The sequence below is a fragment of the Chiroxiphia lanceolata genome, chromosome 7 (genome assembly GCF_009829145.1).
Source record: "Chiroxiphia lanceolata isolate bChiLan1 chromosome 7, bChiLan1.pri, whole genome shotgun sequence".
NCBI lineage: Eukaryota > Metazoa > Chordata > Aves > Passeriformes > Pipridae > Chiroxiphia > Chiroxiphia lanceolata.
The window spans coordinates 20236335-20255082 of NC_045643.1; the positions used below are offsets into that span (position 1 = coordinate 20236335).

Genomic DNA, 18748 nt, shown 5'->3' on the forward strand with positions numbered 1-18748 from the left:
CAGAACATTTCATGAACTTCTCTGTAAAAGGAAAGTAGATAAAGGAAAAAAGATTGGGTTAGGAGCAAAAAAACCACCCATAGTATAAAAGGTTTTGCAATATTTTTTTTCCCCAGAGATTCAGTTTGTTGTTCCAAAATGCCTAGTGGTGTAATACCTGTGATGGAATCCATTTTCTTAATTTCCTAAGATTTCTGCTGTTTCTTGAGATGCAGAAAAAAAAATCAGTGCATTTTAAAATTTATATTGCCTCCATTTATTGAATAAATCACTCTGAGAGGAGAGGAAATAGCTATCTCCCTGCTGTGGATATAAAAGATACACTCATCTTTGTACTGAACCTCTAGATCTCATGCATGTTATTGTAATAGACTTTGTTACTGCTGAGACATGGAATAAAGCTTCACCAAAGGTTTATTCTAAATTCAGTGGTTTTTGAAACCTAAAGTGTGTGTTAAAGTAATGAAATGTTTCATATTCAGCTTTAGCACTGGACAGTCATGGCAAATTGCTCCATTCGGCCAAGTACTTTGTATTTAATATTATTTATGTTAGGCAGGGAGAATAAGAGGTGCAGAAGTAGCATGGAGAAGCTACGATTTTGCTAGAATTTTGCTTTTTGGGGTGGCTTATAGAAGCTAATGTTCTTTTAAGATTTTTTTTTTCTTTTTTAATATTGCAAACTGTCACTGTTCTATTAAATATAAATTATGAAGCTTCAAGTCATTCCAGCTTCATTGTAACTTAGGGCCAGATTCCAAGCTCTGCATAAAGTGCACATCCTTCTGCCAGACCAAACTGTATCAGTCTTGAAAACTCTTTAAAATGAAGGTAGCTTCTATAAATAGCAACATTAGTAATTTGAAAGGATGCGAAATGTCTCCTATTCCCTGGAAGTTCACAGTAACTTCTTTCATTTCCTGAGATGTTTTACCACTTCTCTGTCCTTTAGAGAGGTGTGCCTCTGTTCAGTCTGCTTGATAGTAAAGGATGTGATAGCCGACAGTTATAAACGAACCTTTGGCTTAAGGGGAGGCATTAGGCAGACTGAGAAGGTCAGTTCCATTGAACCATCTGCTACATAAAAACAGGGCTGAATTAAAGTAGACTTGAGTATCTGGACTGGTGAAAGCATAATTTATGAAAACTAAAAGATAAACACTTCATTTTATGGGGCTTTTACAACTGGAAGTGCAGAGAATACTAGGAAATAGTGCCTAGAGGGGCTGGTACCTAGTGAGGGTTGGAGATTCCATGCATCCATCATTTGTATGAGCTGGATTTTATTAAAATCAGCAGGCATTTTACCACTCATATTCACTATGCTGATATCCCCTGTGCTATAAAAGCACTCAGACAAGTACAGAGCAGTTGTCAAATCTCACCATAAATTGTACGTTCCTGCAAGCTTTGTTGTGGCACACAGTTTCTTCAGAATTTCAGTCATCCATAGCAAACCAAAGCATGTTATCAAAGTTTCTGTCAAATGAGTATGCAGTGATGCACAAAGCATGTATTTTAGATTCTGGATTGTTAGGAGATTATGTAGGCTTACATGGACTAATATGAAAGTAAGCTCTTTCACATCTGTCCCGAAACTAATGTTATTTTTAAGTGACACTTCAGTATTCCTGTATGTTTTTGCCAGCAGAACCTCTCCTACTGTTGCAGATATTTGCAATGCACTTTTTAGATGATTGTAGCCACTGACAACTAGAAAATCTGAAAAGAGGTGTGTAAAGGAAATTAGAGTGTTCAGCTCTAGTAGAAAAACATCATAGGTTAGAATACTAGAAGTATTATGTTAAGGGAAATAAAGTTTAAAATTTCACATGCTATTGTTCCTGAAAATGTTGCACCGCAGACATAAATAAAGAAAAAAAAATCAGAAGTCCATCAAAAAGGCCAAGAAAGAAGAGTATCCTAAATATTTAGGTCCTGTGAGAGGCAAGTTGATTTCTGTTACAGAATGCATCAAAATATATTTTAAAATTCCTTCATAAATTCTCCTTTTCTAAGAGTCTCAGAGGCTTCCTCAGTCTCAGCTTTAGTTGCAGTCCTAACTTGGACACGCAGGTAGATTGAGTAAAGGGGTGTGGTCAGCTACAAATAAAGAAAGTCTCAGTCTACTGCTGTGTAGTGTGGTATCCCAAATTGTCATCATCTTCAGGCTTGTGCTCTGAATTCAGTGCTTCACAGTGTTGGTTAAGGGTCTGTCTCAAACTGGTAAAGTAGGAGACACTGCACCGAAGGAAAGGTGCAGACCTCATAGGTATTCTATGTTTGAGCCCTTCCATATTAAGGTACTCATCTGAGCCTTTCTATTCTGAATACAAAAGAAATAAATAGTCCTGGAAGTAAAAATTAGAGCTCCCTGTATTAGAGCTCTTAGGCTGCAAAACTCCTCCTTGCCTTCCTCCAGATCCATAAATCTCTCAGGAGAGTGTGCAAGAGCTTTAACTGGCCAGATGGGCACTGTGACCATGTGATATTGCGGACAGGCCTGGATTCAGGGTCACTCAGATGCGTTTCACTTTGGAAAAGCACACTTCTGGACCAAGCTTAATCCCCACGCTGGTGGGCTGGACTGGGCTGATGGGTGAGGGCACAGCACTGGTCACAGAGGTCAGGCCCAGCTTACACGTGTGCCAGAGAGCTGTGGAGCACAGTGCTTTGGTGTGCCATGGCCTCCTCTGGCCTCTTGGGCACGGCACCTGCCTTTGCTGTGAGGAGCCTGCTCCTCGCTGTTGGTTACAGTGAAAAGCCATAGGGCTGCATTTCATGATGTGAGGAGTGGTGAAGGTGCGGGGGTAGGAAGAGAAGAGACCAACTTGTGAGTCCCATGAAAACTAAGCTGTCTGCCAGCTGCATGTTGGATTCTTTGGTTCTGGGCTGAGCACCTGAAATGCCATCGTGACCTGCTGTTTTTAGGTATTGAAGATTTTCTCTTAGTGGCTGAACCAGAACCCTGCTCATTGCACACACCCATGCCAGGCTCTGTCAGGATAGACACAGCTTTATTTACAAAGAGTCCGGGTAGGTACTGCTCAAGCTTGTCTCACCAAAACTCTTTATTAAATAGTAAACTGAACCTTGGTAACCAGATTTGCCAGTGTCTGTCAGAAATATTAATCTGAAAAAGGGAGATAGTTGCTGCTTTAACAAATATTATCCTCCAGTGAAACACTTCCTAAAAGCTAAACCAGGAGTATAATTTAGGAGATATGAATTGTGCTGTAGGCTTTCCTGCTGATTTGGTCTATGGCCTCTGCTCTTCTCTATCTACAAAACTTAGGTGGTCTTATATCATTCAATGGTTCAGTGATGCTTATGTAATTAATAATTCTCAGATGCTCCTCTGAAAGTTGCATAGTAGGATAAATCTTATATGCATTTCTGTACAGTTTGTCAACAGACAGGGAATTTAAGGGTTTTAAAAAAATATTTCTCTATTAAAATGAAGATGCGTAAGGAACACTGATTTTATGATGATGAATGCTGAATGAAGGCTTTAAAATAGATAGAGATGTATGTTATGTGTTGTTGCCCATCTCCTCTGGAGGTTTTTTTTCCCTCATAATTTCTGGATGGATCTCTTCCTTTGGCAGGCTTCCAGAACAGCAAGTAACCATACTACGCTGTTGGGCATATGCTGTTAAAACTGATTGTCCGTGGCAGCGTTCAGACAATTTATATATTCCCTAAAACTTATTTTAAAAGGTCTTTTTGTTCACCCTCTCTCTTGAAAGTCAGTTTCAACAAGCAATACTGAGGGATTTTGATTTACTGTTACGAGTGATTGTTTTAAATGTGCTGGCACTTTCACAGGAAGATGAAAAACTCTTGTGTTATGTTTTTTCAGTCCTGCCTGGGATTTCAAATACATAAGGCAGATTGTGCTTTTGCTGTACAAAGGCTCCTCTGACATTCTCAATGACATTTAGCTATGGATCAATATTTTTGTTGACTATTTTTGGGCTAAGCATTACTAAATACAAAGTCTGAGTGTGTTGTAAACCTTTTATTCAGAGAATTATTCATTCTTATTATCTGTAAAAGGACCTGTCATTCCATAATTTCATTAGTCAAATAATAAGCAGTTATATACCTGAACGGGATTATAAAATACTAAGAAGCTATGAATGCTACAGCTTTGTTCATAGTAGGATTATTAAGATTTTGAGGTTTCTGTCCATCAATTGTTCTATAGAAAACAACAGAGGTGACAAATTTGGGCAATGCTGAATCAGTGCTGAAATATTTGCGCTAGGAAAATGCCAAACTAGGTTTACAAATATTTTGTATTCATTAAGAATAAAGATAAGTGGGTATAGATAAAGACAGTATATAGAAAGATAATACCAGACAATACTGCCTCTCCATCCTTTCATTCAGAAACGAATGTTGTGTGAAGCTACCACAAGTGTAATCACTTTTATCTCACTGAATTTTTTTTCTGAATAAATATTTCATTAAGATGTTCTATTTTATTTATGTGTGCAATGTGTGTTTTTGTGTGAATGATTTGGCTTTGATTTAAAATTCTTCATACAGGATATTCTTGTTTCTAAGTTCAAAATTACATCTTAGAGTAGAAAATGAGCTTTTTTATTGATTTTTAAAATTCAGTCCTCAGCATGAAAAGAATAAGTGCTCAAACTAAACATTTGTAATAGCTTGAATTGTGACTTTCTTTTAAAATAGGAATATGCTAGGTTGAATTTTTTTTAGGACAAGATTTTCAATTTCCCAAAATAAACAATAGTTACTTACCCAGTTCTGCAAAAGTTCTATTTCACACTGAGCTGCTCGCAGCTATACATAACCTTTAGTGAAGGAGACTTCTAGAAAATTAAAGTCTGACTTTTGGTCTAATTTTGTTGTGACTAGTATGAAAAATTCAGAACAGCTCAGTTGCAGAGTACCATGGTTGTTACTATCTTGAGTGAATGGTGCTCCAGGCATCTAAAAAATGAGATCCTCGGTTTTTCTTTTAATTATCGTTAGTGATCTTTTAAAATGTGGGTTTAATGGTGCAATGAGTATTGCAGTTGCTCTAAGACTAGGATATTACTGAGGACATCTTTTTCTGGTTCAGTGACCCCAACAGATGTTCTTTATCTCTACTTTTTCTGCAACTTGAAATGAACTGAAATATGCATTTGCTTTAGTTCAAGCCTTAGCCCTTCTTACGTTTAAGTAGAAGCATTGGTTAGACAAATACCTGCTTGAGAGGTTTTACTTTGTGCATAGTTTGACTGACATGAGCTGTCTTTTCTTTCTGCCTTACTACATATATATGATTGTCACATGACAGAATTTCCCAATTCCTTTTTAACTGTATGGCTCTAGGATGGGAAGCTCTCTGTGGGATGTAAAAATCTATTTCCTTGCCTTTTACCAGAGTATTTCTAACTTTGAAAAGACTAGATAATTATTAGCTTTTGAATGCTATAGTTAGAGACACATAGCTTCATATTTATGTGAACTATTAGGCAACTATTAACCAGTCTAATATCAAAACTTTGCACTCATCAGAAGTTTTTCTGATATACTCTGAATCTTCTGCAAAACTGGATGGTTGTGTGATGCTATGGTGATGTCCAGAAAACTCCATGGTTATCAGTTTCAGCATAGGTATTTATATAAGCTCCCAGCCGTATATATATATAAATACTCATAGGTATTTATATAAACTCTTATCTCCACATGCATAATTCTTCACAGTTCAATCAGTGAGAAAAATCCTCATAAATGGAAAAGCACAATTCTAATGAAACCAATTTATTCTTTGCATGTTGTAAGAAATATCCTGAATTATTATTCTCTAAAAAGTAAAATTTGTATGTGCATATTTGCAAGAATCTGAGAAATATTAGCCACACATTGATAGCAGGAGAGAATAGTTGAGTTGTGTTGGGTTTTTTAATTATTATTTTAAAATTCCAAATAAATAGTTGAGCTTTTAATGATAGCAAAAACAGCACTCCTGTGTCTTAAGAGAGTCATAACGACCATTGAAATGCTTGGATTTAATTAAATAAATGGCTTTATTTAAGCAAAAACCAAGAAGAGAAACAATAAAGGTAACTCAGCATCTTACAGTGGATTGTAAAATACCACAAAAATTCCAGAAAGAACATTGCCCAAATTGAAACTGTTGAAGTCAGTAGGAATCTTGTATAACCTAGTGCTCAGCTATTGCAGTTGTGAAACCCACACATGAAGAAAAGAGTGCAACAATACTTTAATCTCTTTTTCTTGTATCCCAGAGTGTTCTAATATAAATTTTTATTGTGTTTATAGTATGCAGTGTTAGCAGTTGTCCATTGCCTTTTACTCCCCTTTCCTTTCTCATTTATGCATTATAAATCAGATATGCCACTTATTTCTCTTGACAATCTCAATTTATAGTTGAGCTAGAGTACCTAGCTATAGCTAGTCATGGTTCTCAACTACTGCTTGTGTGTGAGGCCATATTTTACTTTTCATGGACTTCTTAAGGATGTTAGAACAGACCTTTGTCTAAGTCCTTGTAACAGTCTTGACCAGCTACCCTGTAACCTCACTATGCATTTGTCATGTTTGCTAAGTCAACTAAAAGTCTTTTTCAAATACCTTCTGCATTCCTTCACAGTGAAGCAAATGTCTTTGTGGTGCATTACAGCATAGTTTGGGTAATGAAATTTCTAATCTGCGTGCATTGATGACTGATAAGAGTAGAAAATGCTCAAAAAATAAAAGCTAATTGAGTAGCCTAAACATCCAGTCACTTGCATGTTGCTACCTCTTGCCTTATTGCTTTATTCTTTTGGATTCTATGATCCTCCTGAAATACACATAGAACGTTGAAGTTCGGTGTGGTTTACACTTTAATAGAATAGAAGTACAATGGCTGATTCTTAGCACCTTGATTGACAGAATCCTAGCATGCAGTGGGTGAAGTTTGATCCTTGGAACCATCTATCTGATTTGTATGACCTACTTATGCACTATATATGTAGCTAGAGGTTCAATAAGTGTGCTATGTGATGACATACAGAGCTCATATTAATACCTTGATACTACATATGGAAGGAAAAGAAAGACGTGTACAAAGACTGTTATGGATATTTTGTTATTTTTAACAACATACACATGCAGTAAAATGAAACCTAATATTGACATAGCTCTGAAGAAAGCGAAAAGATTATTATTATAATTGCAAGTATTGACTAGTGTGCATTTAAGTAACTTGCAGATTACCTTCCTCTGAATTTTAATTCTATTTAGTTTATCTTCCTTTAGATTTATCAAGAAATTTCCTTCATATCTTATCCTGTCTGTTTGCAAAATAGAAATATACCTAACTATATAAAATTTAAAACTTTTCCAGTAAACATGACCAAGCATCTGGCAGAAGCTTCTGTGAGGTAGGACATATACATTATGGTTAGCCACAATGTTATCAAGCTATTTTTAATCAATACTTTTATTCTGAGTCACTGTTCCATTAGTGACTTGCGTGATACTAACCCAACTTTTTGTGTCAAGGAGCCTGTGCAGACTTTAAAGTTTCAAACACCTTTCTGAACAACTAATAATCTGTGCAAAACAGGAATATTGGCTCTATGGAGACATGAAGTAGCATTATAAGTTTAAAATTATTAGAAAATAGCAAAAAAACCTCAAAAAACAAGGTAATTAGGCAAATCAAGAAAGATTAAAGATGTTAAATGTTCCCATTCCTAATCTCCCTGCTCATAAAGGTGTCTCAGCAGCACCTTCAGTATGTTCAGTCACTGTGGTGGGAAATGTTTTCCTTACTTGCCTACCATGCTCTGATGCAATTTTAATTCTATGGTTATAGTCTGTCCCCTTAAAGCTAATATGTCAGATTCTGTTTTCTTCAGAAATATTAGATCTGGAATATGAGCTTAAGCCATTTCCATATATTGGCAAGAAGGCCTGGTACGAGCCAATGTTTCATCTTTGTCGCTTCAGTGTTTTGAATAGATGGAAACAAGAAGATAACTCTCATAGCAAACTGGGACTAAGCAAGGTTTGGGCTCTGAATGTTATTAATTATTAATTAAAGGGAGCTTGAAACTGAGGGTATAATTGGTGAATGGCAGTGCCCATCCCTGGGCGCTGTGCAGTCACTTTGCTGCCTGGGTGGCAGTGTGATGCAGGGCTCTGCTTGGGTGACTCCCTGGGTTCATCATCGTTCTGCCGTTTGCTTATTTCACCCACATATGCTCCAGATATGTTGTACATTCAGAACTACACCAGGTGCACCAAGAAGAAAAACAGAATTGTTAAACACTTTTTTTTTTTCTTTCTGAGACACTTCTCAATTTCCCAGAGCATTTGTTATTATTTTGGGGGAGGATGTATCTTTTGATGGTATTTCACAAAGATTGTTGTGTAATTGGGTAGCTATTAATCTAAACTCAGTTTATTTTTATGTTTCAGTATCATTGTCTTGTAGTGTCCAAAATAACTCGGCTTCAGACTTCAGCTTTGAGCTTGCGTAGTAGGAGACATTCAGAACACTGTGATTAAGATTCATTTCATACTTGTCCATAGAAATCATAAGTGGTGGTCTTGACCCTTTACAATGCATAGAAAATTATGGCATAAACAAGAAGATACAAGTTATGTGACAGTTTAGGTAGTTTTTGTGCTAGTTTTACAGGAATAAAAATAATCACCTGCATAGAATTAAAAACATTCAATTGCACTTTTATCTCTAAAACTGAAAAGCTTGAAGGATGTGCAGTTACTACTACATCTAAAATGTGCCTTTGTCTGTCAATGTTGGTTTAAATTTTCTGTCTCATTTTTTCTAGAGTTTTTCTGTGAATAGGATTTCTATCATGTATGTTGGGAAATAGTTGGTTTTCATGTAAAGTCCCTGTGTTTGGATTTGAGAATATTTACTGGTGGTGGTAGAAATGCTCATGCTTTGCTGAAAAATGGCAGCATTAGTCCTGTGCAATAATGTCACCATAGTACTTTGTCCAAGATAAAAGGAGAATTAATCATGTGTCCAACTTTTGCTTCGATTATTTTTCTTCAAAGGCTTTTGTCAGATATTGCTAATGCATATTCTTCTAGGTGAAAACAGTTAATGGTTCAACATATCTCAGCCTGAAAGTATTCTACAGGTTATGATGGATACACAAGACACTCGGAAGGAATGTCAGCTAGTTTATATCTGAGCTGATTCATAGCTGACATTTTTTTTTTTTTGACAGAATCTTTTTTTGGTGTCACTTTACTTGGGCTAAAATCAATTTTGTATGGAAACTGTTTTGCAGTTTGTGTGGAATGAACGTGTGGTTTTGATTTGTTTCCTAATAAGATGGCCTTGCACAGTAACTGTGAAAACTGCCTTTACCTGATGCATTTTATGGTCCTTTTGTCAAGTTAAAGAGATAAGAAAGGCAGATCCTCAGGCAACTGAACATGTGGAGTTTAGATTGCCAGTGAGAGATGAAGTGAATAAGTTTGATCCTCATGATGTAGTGTCTGTTCTGTAAACAAACAAAAAATTCTCATCCACAGATATTTGTTTGGACATTTTCCCTGAAAGCTATTTTCATATATGAAAACCCAAAAAGTTTGAATGTATTTTGTAGCTTGGCAACCAGAAGATGTGCAGGCAGTCAGAGAAATGCTGATCCTATATTTCATTAACTTGTATGTCCTCTTTAATATAGAGGACACAGTTATGCTGTGTTGTATCTTTTATGGGGATATCAGAGTGCTGATTTTTACAACATAGAAAGAAGAAATAGAAGAGTCAGCAGGACAGGAACCTTTCTATGTTAGTAGCCAAAACAATAAAATCTGCCTTAGAATTACCAGTTCCAAGAAGCGGTAATTCCAACAAAGACATAAAAGTACTCCTGAGCAGCTTATACATGAATAGAAAGGAATAATCACTGGTTGACATGTTACTAGCATTTTTTTTAATTTCATCTGTTTCCTAAGTTTAGTCTAAATTTGGAACTTTTTAAAAGCCATTTATAAGTGGTGTATACCCTTATCCTATTATTCATTAATAGGATTAATGAGTGTACCTCCTGTATTAAGCTTTGAAAATGTACCCCTTAGGTCCCAGGCTTCCTTTTTTTGTGAATTGATTGTCAAGATAATCCACATATATGCAAAAAAAAAAATCTAATATATTCATTCATCTATAACTTCAAACACAAATATACAAATTAATATATTACGAAGATGAAAGTACTAGTGCATTAGTAAAGTTGCAAACAGCTTTCTTAGCTCATAATGTTCTGGCTGCTGTTTTTTCCCTAAACTGAGCAGACACTGATGTGAAAGACAGACATTGTGTGTTTCACTTTAAAGATCCAAAGATGTTTTGAAGGCAAGTTCATTTTCAGAAGTATTTCGGTGTTCCTACAAGACTGAAGTTTTGCAAAGGCAGGTTTTTCTTTCTATGTGAACCTAAAAATGTGCTAGAATTGCTAAGAACAAAACTTAAGAGCTATCAATTGAAAAGAAACACTAGATTTCCTAATGATGTCATACTTTTCTTGTATTTGAAGTCCACTTCATCAAATTCAGAGGCAAAATGCTTATGTCTGCCAGCAGTTTTCAAGCTGGGATATAGTTCAAATGGTGAGTTAGAGTTGTTTGTTTTTTTGGTTTTTGGTTTTTTTTAATTTATTTCTGCACTGACATTGTGCCAGATGTGTCATCTAGTCAGCTTGCCTGCTTTGCCGCTGAAGAAGTCACGTCTATGTAGTATTATTTTACATTCTCAGGATTGTTTGGGGTTTTTTACTGGCATATTTTACTCTCCAGAGATTTAAATTTGTTTTGTGAAGTGTTTTTTACTCCTGGAGAAAAAATAAATTGACAGAAGCACAAAACGTTTGCTACCTCTCTCTTAATGACTTTTCGCTTCAGCGTTTTAATTGTTCATCAAATGATTCTTCTGTGCAAAATTATGTTGTTACAGAAGTCAGGCTGGCCATCTGCAAAGATAAATTCCAGAGGTCTTATATTGGCTTAATGAAAGTGTGAAAAAATATTTTAATTTTGCAATCAATAATACATTATTGATCTTTCCCTGAGCTTAACTCTTGATGTATTAGCAAAATCTAACATTATGTCTCTAATTCTAACAGAAGAATGGGTTTTGATCTATGCAAAATGTTTGTTATTCACTAATATGGCAGTTAATGTTAACTGATTAAGTTCAAGAACAGAATAAATTTATCTTTGTGCATATTTTCTTGATGTCCTAGAACAGTCTTTTGGACACAAAATTAGCATGGTCTTAAGAAAATAAAGTTAGGGAATCAAAAAACATTTTGCAAAATACCTTATTTCCAATAGGTGTATATTTTCAGAGACAAAGGTACAAAACTCCACAACTTCATATGGAAATCAGTGGGAGTTCAGACCTAGTTAGGCTTATGCAATTTTAACCATTGTATTTCTGTGTCAAAATATGTAATGTATTTTTTTAATTTGGGTTTGCTCTGCATATGAAATATTATTGAGATGGTTTTTATCATATATGTGAGTCTAAACCATTCTTATTTTATCAGTGCAGTGGATTAGGTTATGTCTTTTAGGACATGATTGAAACTAAGAGTTATCTGCTTCTGTGCATATCTTTTTGTGTGATTTTTGTCGTTCTGTTGTAACAGACAAAATAAGCACAACTAGTACTCCTGGCTGTAGAAATATATTTCAAGAAACTTGTAAAACAGAGAGTAATTAGATGACATGGTCTGTAAGAATGAAATGGAGGCAGAAGTGTAAATGAACTTTAGATAGATGATACAGTCCAGACCTCTTCCATTCATGGTACATTTTCTCTACACAAACTTGCCAGAGCTAAACATATTTTGTGACCTTATAGAAGCCTGACATTTGCTTTTTTTTAGTTCTAGCTCTTATTAAATGCATTCAGTTTTCTGTTAATAAGTGAAGAAAAAAGATTTGCAAAAAGGACAATAGAGGCATATATAGCTCTCTTGCTACTAAATCTAATAACTGGGTATTTTGTGTCAGTTGTGGGTTAACCCTGGTAGGCAGCTATTTATCCATTTCAAGGAAAGTAGGGAGTCATTGTGCATAACAGTTACTTGGGAAGACAAACACTGTTACTCAGACCATCCCTCCTTCCCCTTTCTTTCCACCAGCTTTATTGATCAACTTGATGTAATGTGGTGTGTGTGGGATATTCCACTGGTCATTTGGGCTTAGCTCCCCTGGCTGTGTCCTCTCCCAATTCCTCAAGCACCCTCAACCTACTCAGTGGTGGGGTGGCGTGAGAAACAGAGGTGGTCTGGATGCTGTCAACACTGTTCTGGCCACAAGTACAAAACACAGCACCATACAAACTGCTATGAAGAAAACTAGCTCTGTCCCAGCCAAAACCTTTTACAGTGTCTGAAAAGAAGGGACAAAGACAACAGGCAAAGAATTAATCCAATAAATAGAAAATAGGTGGCTGTAGCAGCCTTACCAGAAGAGAACGAAAGTTCCTGTCTGAGCTACCAAGAAGTTGTGCCTTAACTATAAATGCTTTGGCACAGTAAAGAAAGCAATAGAGTGGCCATTAGCAAGGTGCATTTCCTTGTAGATCCAGTGGTTATCATGGAGCAATATGCAAGCTTGACATTATGGAGGACTGGGCCTATATATGTTTCTCGCACACTTCTGCATTTCTCCTGTAACATTTTTGTATGGGTGGATATCAGTGTCATTTAAACTTGTATAAGTAAAACAAGGAAAAGCTGTTTCTTTCTATATGATGCTTGAGTAAAGCGAAATTTCACCTCTTAGCTTTGCAGTGGAGGCATCACTGTCATGTTTAGCTGAAGATGAGTGCAGTTTGGTTTTGTCTGCCTAGCAAACTGAAGAGCAATTTCATGCCAGACCCGCCGCCCTCTACAGAGGGCTGACCCCTGCATACACATAAATAATTAACTGTAATTTTAGTATAGCTCCTCAGGTTGCCATCATGAAAATGGTATTGGGTTTGTTCTTTAATACATTGATTACAATAGATTATTCAATAGCAGAGAGACCAGGCACAGCTGAGCAGTATTGCCATGCTCATGGCATCAGGGCTGCTGTTCTTAACTTTATTTGAGAAAGTAAAATATGTCCTACTGATAAAGCTGAACTTGATGATGCAGAAGGTGGGGAGAAAAGAAAAAGGCATCCCTCTGATGATTGATAGATTCTATTTATTTGCCTGTCTTTGAAAAGGCTATGTAAACCCATTGTCAACATTTTCCATGTTTTCTTTGAATTACTGTAGATATTTCGTTTGTTTGTGTCTCCCACCTTAAGGATTCTCCTCTTTTTTTTTGCCATGTTCCTCAAGTCATCATTCACACAATTTGCTTCATGTAATCCCTGTTCTATTCTTGCCTTCAAGATGCCATTCAGTTTGAGTTTGAACAGGGAATTTTGCTTTTGGTAAGGTAAGCTAAGGTTTTTCCAGTTTGTTTCCTTCTTGCCCCCCTCCCCCTCCAAAGTTTCTATGTTTTTGAAGTCAGCCTTCTGGAAGAATACGAAACACCACAACAATCATAATTTTGTGTTAATGAATATGTTATTTGTCAGCGAATTAATATTCTGAAGTTTTCATGTAATTAAATATAAAAAGATACCAAAAACTGCAACAGGCCCTGCTATTTTGATGTAAAGTTCCATTTATTTGACACTGCCCCTTCAGCTTTCAGTATTATGCAGCTTTTCTGCATTAACAGTAAAATCTAAAAATCAAGAATGAGTGAAAAGCGTGTTCTGATCAGTTAATCATGGAAAAATAAAATCCTGTAGTTCAGTACCTGTTTACATACCAAAAGGAATTGAATAAATTTTCAAGTCGTGGTCTCATAGTCTTGAGTAGCTGGAAATTAAATAATTGCTGCTGTAACTACTTAAATGCATTCTCTGTGATCTAACTGTGTTAGATCTGTGTTTCTCATTTAGCATTCCCAGTGCATCCACTTAGACTTCCTTACACAATTCATTTTGCCCTCGCTTTAGGATTCAGTGCTGTTGTGCTCTGAATCAGGAAGTTACGACTAAGAATGTGTAATTTATGTGAAACTCAGGTAAATGCTATTTAGGTCAACATCCAGCTGCTGTGAAATAGGCCTCTGAAGGCACAGACTAGGACTGCTCTAGGCTGCAAGTGCTGCCTCCCGTGCCATTGAGGGTTCCCTCTATTTGTGCAAATATTCTGCATGTCAGGGTAGCAGTATATAGCAAACAGGGAGTGTGGGCACCGGGTTGTATATTCTACCCTAGGCTGTGCTTTTTTGCACACTGATAAATAGTCAGTTGCTTTGGTCACAGAAAATGTATATGCCAAGACTGAAGGGATATAGAATGGTCCCTTTTAAGGTGAAGGGATAACACTTAATGGCTGCTACTTGGCTGGCAAAATGTTGTATGTAAATTAATGCATTTTGCCTTTTTCTGTAGGCAGATGGTAGGTTGAGGCAAACCTAAAGATATTTCCTCCCATTATGATTTTGTAAAGCAGCATAGCAAATTGTCAGTTTGTACACTGTTCTAATGGGACGCATTTTTTGACTGCTGGGTTGCTGCGTGGTGCTAAAACTATGTGAATTATAGCTCAGTGCTGTATCCTGGTGAATTAATGTTTACAAGTGTCTGCAATCATACAGATCAGATTCCTGAGTGACTCTGCTTGTGAAGGATAATCATTTCAGGCTTCTTAATCTCCCTTCCTTTAGTGCAGACGCCTAAAAATAAAGAACACAGTTGTGTTTAACTTTGTGAAATCCAGCATGTAACTTTTAATTTTGGTGACTTCAGTGGCTCCATCCAGCCATCTCTTCCTCCCCTTTCTCAAGGAAAATAACTTTCCTGACCCAGGTCCATTTCAGTCCCTCTAATGATGCTCTCCAGCTCTGAGTGGCTGAAGTGCCTTCTGTTTTGTCCTTCGCAGCCTCCTTTTGCCAATATATAAAGATGTTGCTATTTGCTCTAAGAGACTGCTTGATATGCACTTCTGCAGTAAGTCTGTGAAACATTACTGTCCAAAACCAGCAGCTGAGGTACCCTTTGAAACTGAGGAGCCCTAACACCCACCTTGGTGGATTGACTCAGCATATCAATTTGAAATTTCAACCTCACTGCTGACCCCTATATTGTATGAGTGTTGGGGTTTGAAATATAGCCTTGGATCATGCTTGTTTCTAAAGTTAACTTTATTCTCCTATTTCTGTTATAAATATATGTTAAAAGAAAACATATCGAGTTCCTGGAAAGGAATGGTTTAGGTTACTAAGCACTCCCCAAGCCTCTGTTTTTTTGATTATGAAAAAGAAAGCAATATAAGCAGCAGCTGACTTGCTGATTTCTGTCTTCACTTAAAAGTCAGAGCTCAGGCATTAATTTACAGGACTGAATACTTTTTTCACTAGAGTCTTTACAGTTCTGCCATTCACAGTTGATATCGGTACTTTGCAGGGCAGGAAATATTACTAGTGAAAGAATGCATCAACGCTGATTCTGCTGTGATGGAGTTAGTGGAAGTTTAACTATTGCTTGTAAAAGGAGGAAGATTATACCAAAAAGATTTATGTGTTAAGTATGTATCTGTATGATACAGATTTACTCACACCATTTTGAGTATACTTTAAAAGACTGCCCCTTATTTCCCAGGGCATTGTCTTGTTTTTAGTCTCTCCATAATTAGTTTCTATTTATGGAGCAGACCAGGGTAAGTAGCTAGCAGATGTCTGAAAGATACATGTTTTCGCATGTAAGAGTTTTTGTCCTTTCGCTTTATGCAAATATTAATGCTTTTTAAAGGACTACAGGAGGCATATAGACTCTTATTTTTTTCTTTATGATTAATACCAGTCATTTGTTTTTTGCTTTCATTTGTAAACTCAGCCACAGAAAGGAAAAATGGGCTTATATGAAGATTAAAAGAATTGTAATCCTCATTTTTTTAGTCACCTACGTCACAATAATGGGCCTGTAATATGAAAGTTCTATTTTACAAAAGTGCTATTATCAGGGCTTATTTCCATTTTTCATCTTGGAAAATATTTTATTTCTAACTTAAGTTCTCACTACATATTTCTAAGTTCCCTTATATTATAAACGCTTCTATATCTCAAGAGGGAGATAGCTTTTGACTAAATAAAATTCTTTCAGGCAATTATGCTACTGAAATTTTAATAAAATAATGTGTTGAATTAAAAAAAAAAGAAGTGATAAGTATTACTATTACTATCACCCTAATAACAAAGTTGGGTGGATTTAAACAAAGTTTAAATGCATGTTCCTGTGAACTGTATTCTGTATGCTAGTATTCTTAAATCTTCTATTCTGTATAAATTCAGTATCAGTTAAAAGATCTCTGTAGCACAAATAAAAAGTAACTATTCCCTTTTAATGTGATGCTAATAATGAAGTGATAAGTGCATAAAGCAAAGGCATGTAGGTATTCTAGATAACATTAGTGTAGAAATTAAAGGCACCATGAACACTGACATACTTACATTTAAAGTGTGAGCCCTTTTATAGAGCAACAGAAACCTCCCATTCTTGACCTTTGAATGACCTCACTTACCACACTGCCTTAAAGATTAGATAATAGTGGAAATATTCCTTGTTTATAGTATCCCATAGAACACATGGGGTTTACTAGTGGCTTTTGTATTTGTGCTATGCAAAATTTCTCAGAAAGTTATTTTCAGCCTTTATATTGTATCTTCCATTTTGGATTGTAAGAAAGGAGGGCTTTCTTAGGTTTTCTTTTCCTGTTAAACACTTACATTTAGTGTAAAGACTCAAATCCAAATCTTTAATCATTAACAGGCCAAAGAACTGTTGAAGAATAAAAAAAGTCAGTCAACACAGTTTAATGAAGGCTATATAATCCAATTAAATCATATGATTGTGTGCACTTATACTATTTTATTAGCTATAAAGATCTAAGCCAGTCTGTAAATCATACAGTTATGTAGGTACTTACCATTTTAAGAGCAGCATCAAGTGGAATTGGTGGAAAATCCCCAAGGCGTACTCAATAATTGATTAAAATGGTGAGCCGTTACGGTATTATTTTGAAATGCACCATCTGAAATCAGAAGAAATTTACTGACAGTTTTATATTTTGTTGAAAGAAAGATTGCTCAGACATATATTAACCAAAAAATCTGTGTCTGTTGCCTTCTACAGAGGATAAGGAGAGTGATTTATTTTGAAATGTCTTTCAGCTGGGTAACTAGGTAACTTACACTGTGCTACATGAAAGAGCTTGGATTTCATTTTGTGAAGCTGGATTCCAGTGCAATGAGTGAAGGAAACAGATGGAATAAGAGGAGGACAGATGAGTGTAAAAAAATCACAGCCACTGTTTTCAGTACCTGTGCATTAACTGTTGTAAATCAATTTATTTTCATTTACTGAAACAGGAAAATCAAGATTATTAAGCCAAAGCGTTACAAACCACTCTATGTTGAAAGCATCTGTTTGTAGCAGTTAGTAAGAGTTCTAGATGAGTGACATCTGAGAATAAAGTTTTCTGTGGGCAAGAACATTATCTCAGGTCTAGTCATTTCATTCTGTTAGGGAGATTTAAATCTCTCTCTTTCAGTGGGGGGAAGGTTAGTTGGTTAGCAGTTGCTGTGTTGGACAGCTGTAAAATTTTCCTTGTAGACAAGAGTTGGGCTGAAGTGATGTAGTGAGTGCTAAGGGGCTGCTCTACCATGAAGGCTTCAAGCAGCCTGGGAAGGAGCTGAACCCGTAGTACTCAAAGTAAAGGCTGTGAGTGCAGGAGGCCACTTTCTCTCTCCTGCAGCAGCTTCGAATTGCAAGAGATGAATGGTGGGTTAGAAAATCAAAACCGTATTGCTATATATATATACACACCAGTAGTCCTCATTTGCTGCATGGCACAGCTGCTCTATCACATGCTTGACCTTGACTTAATTTGATCATCCCTGTGGTTAAATAGGAAGTTTAACTGTGAGCCAAATAATTTCTTACTACCCCTCACCCCATCAGTTCCTGCTAGCTTGTTGCTGATACTGTTGAATTTTTATATGAGCCCCTGTCCATTAGAAATTGGATGGTATTCATCAAGACAATTTACACTCATTTTAGAATGTCTTGCAATTAGTGGACTCACAAAATTGTAGAATGCAAATAGAAATCACCCTTGTATTAAGAATATTTGAGAAATCAAGAAACACAGGTCAGAATACGTAATTGCTCTCTTTCTTGTTGAATTTATATCAGGAAATTTTATGCCTAGAGGTACTGCATGAATTGCCACTGTGTTTTGGTGCAGCAAAGGCAAAAGTACGAAAAGATCTGTAATTTGAGTACCTTGGGATTGATTTTTTTTTGTCAGATTTTATCGCAGTTCCTTTTAAATTTTTCTATGAATAGTTTGAATTAAAAATCCACAGTTTTCTTGATTTTCTTTTTTTTTTCTGAATAGTTTTCTAATTAAAAAAATGTAGGGGTTAGACTGACTACTTTTGTAATAAATCAAATATGGTGTTATGTTGTCATATGTAAAAAGATTGGTTAGACTTTATCTCTCAATGTATTAAATGCAATTTAGAGCACAATGTGGCAAACTCAAGTTTTTACCTTTGTTAGGTGTTTGGAGATTACCTCCCCAATACTGTCTCATTCAAGGTGAGCATTGTAGTGCTGGCTACTGTCAGTGCTAGAGGCTGGGTTACAGTCTTCAGCCATCAACAAA

The 18748-nt window shown here is 36.1% G+C and overlaps 1 protein-coding gene across 3 annotated transcripts in view; it reads right to left on the bottom strand.

Moving 5' to 3' along the window:
- Window positions 1–18748, bottom strand: part of B3GALT1 (beta-1,3-galactosyltransferase 1) — a 190006-nt gene that overhangs the window by 39424 nt on the left and 131834 nt on the right. For all 3 annotated transcript variants that reach the window (XM_032693107.1, XM_032693108.1, XM_032693109.1), the window contains one exon: window positions 17006–17110. The gene's annotated coding sequence lies outside the window, so the exon portion shown is untranslated. The remainder of the gene's footprint in view (window positions 1–17005; window positions 17111–18748) is intronic.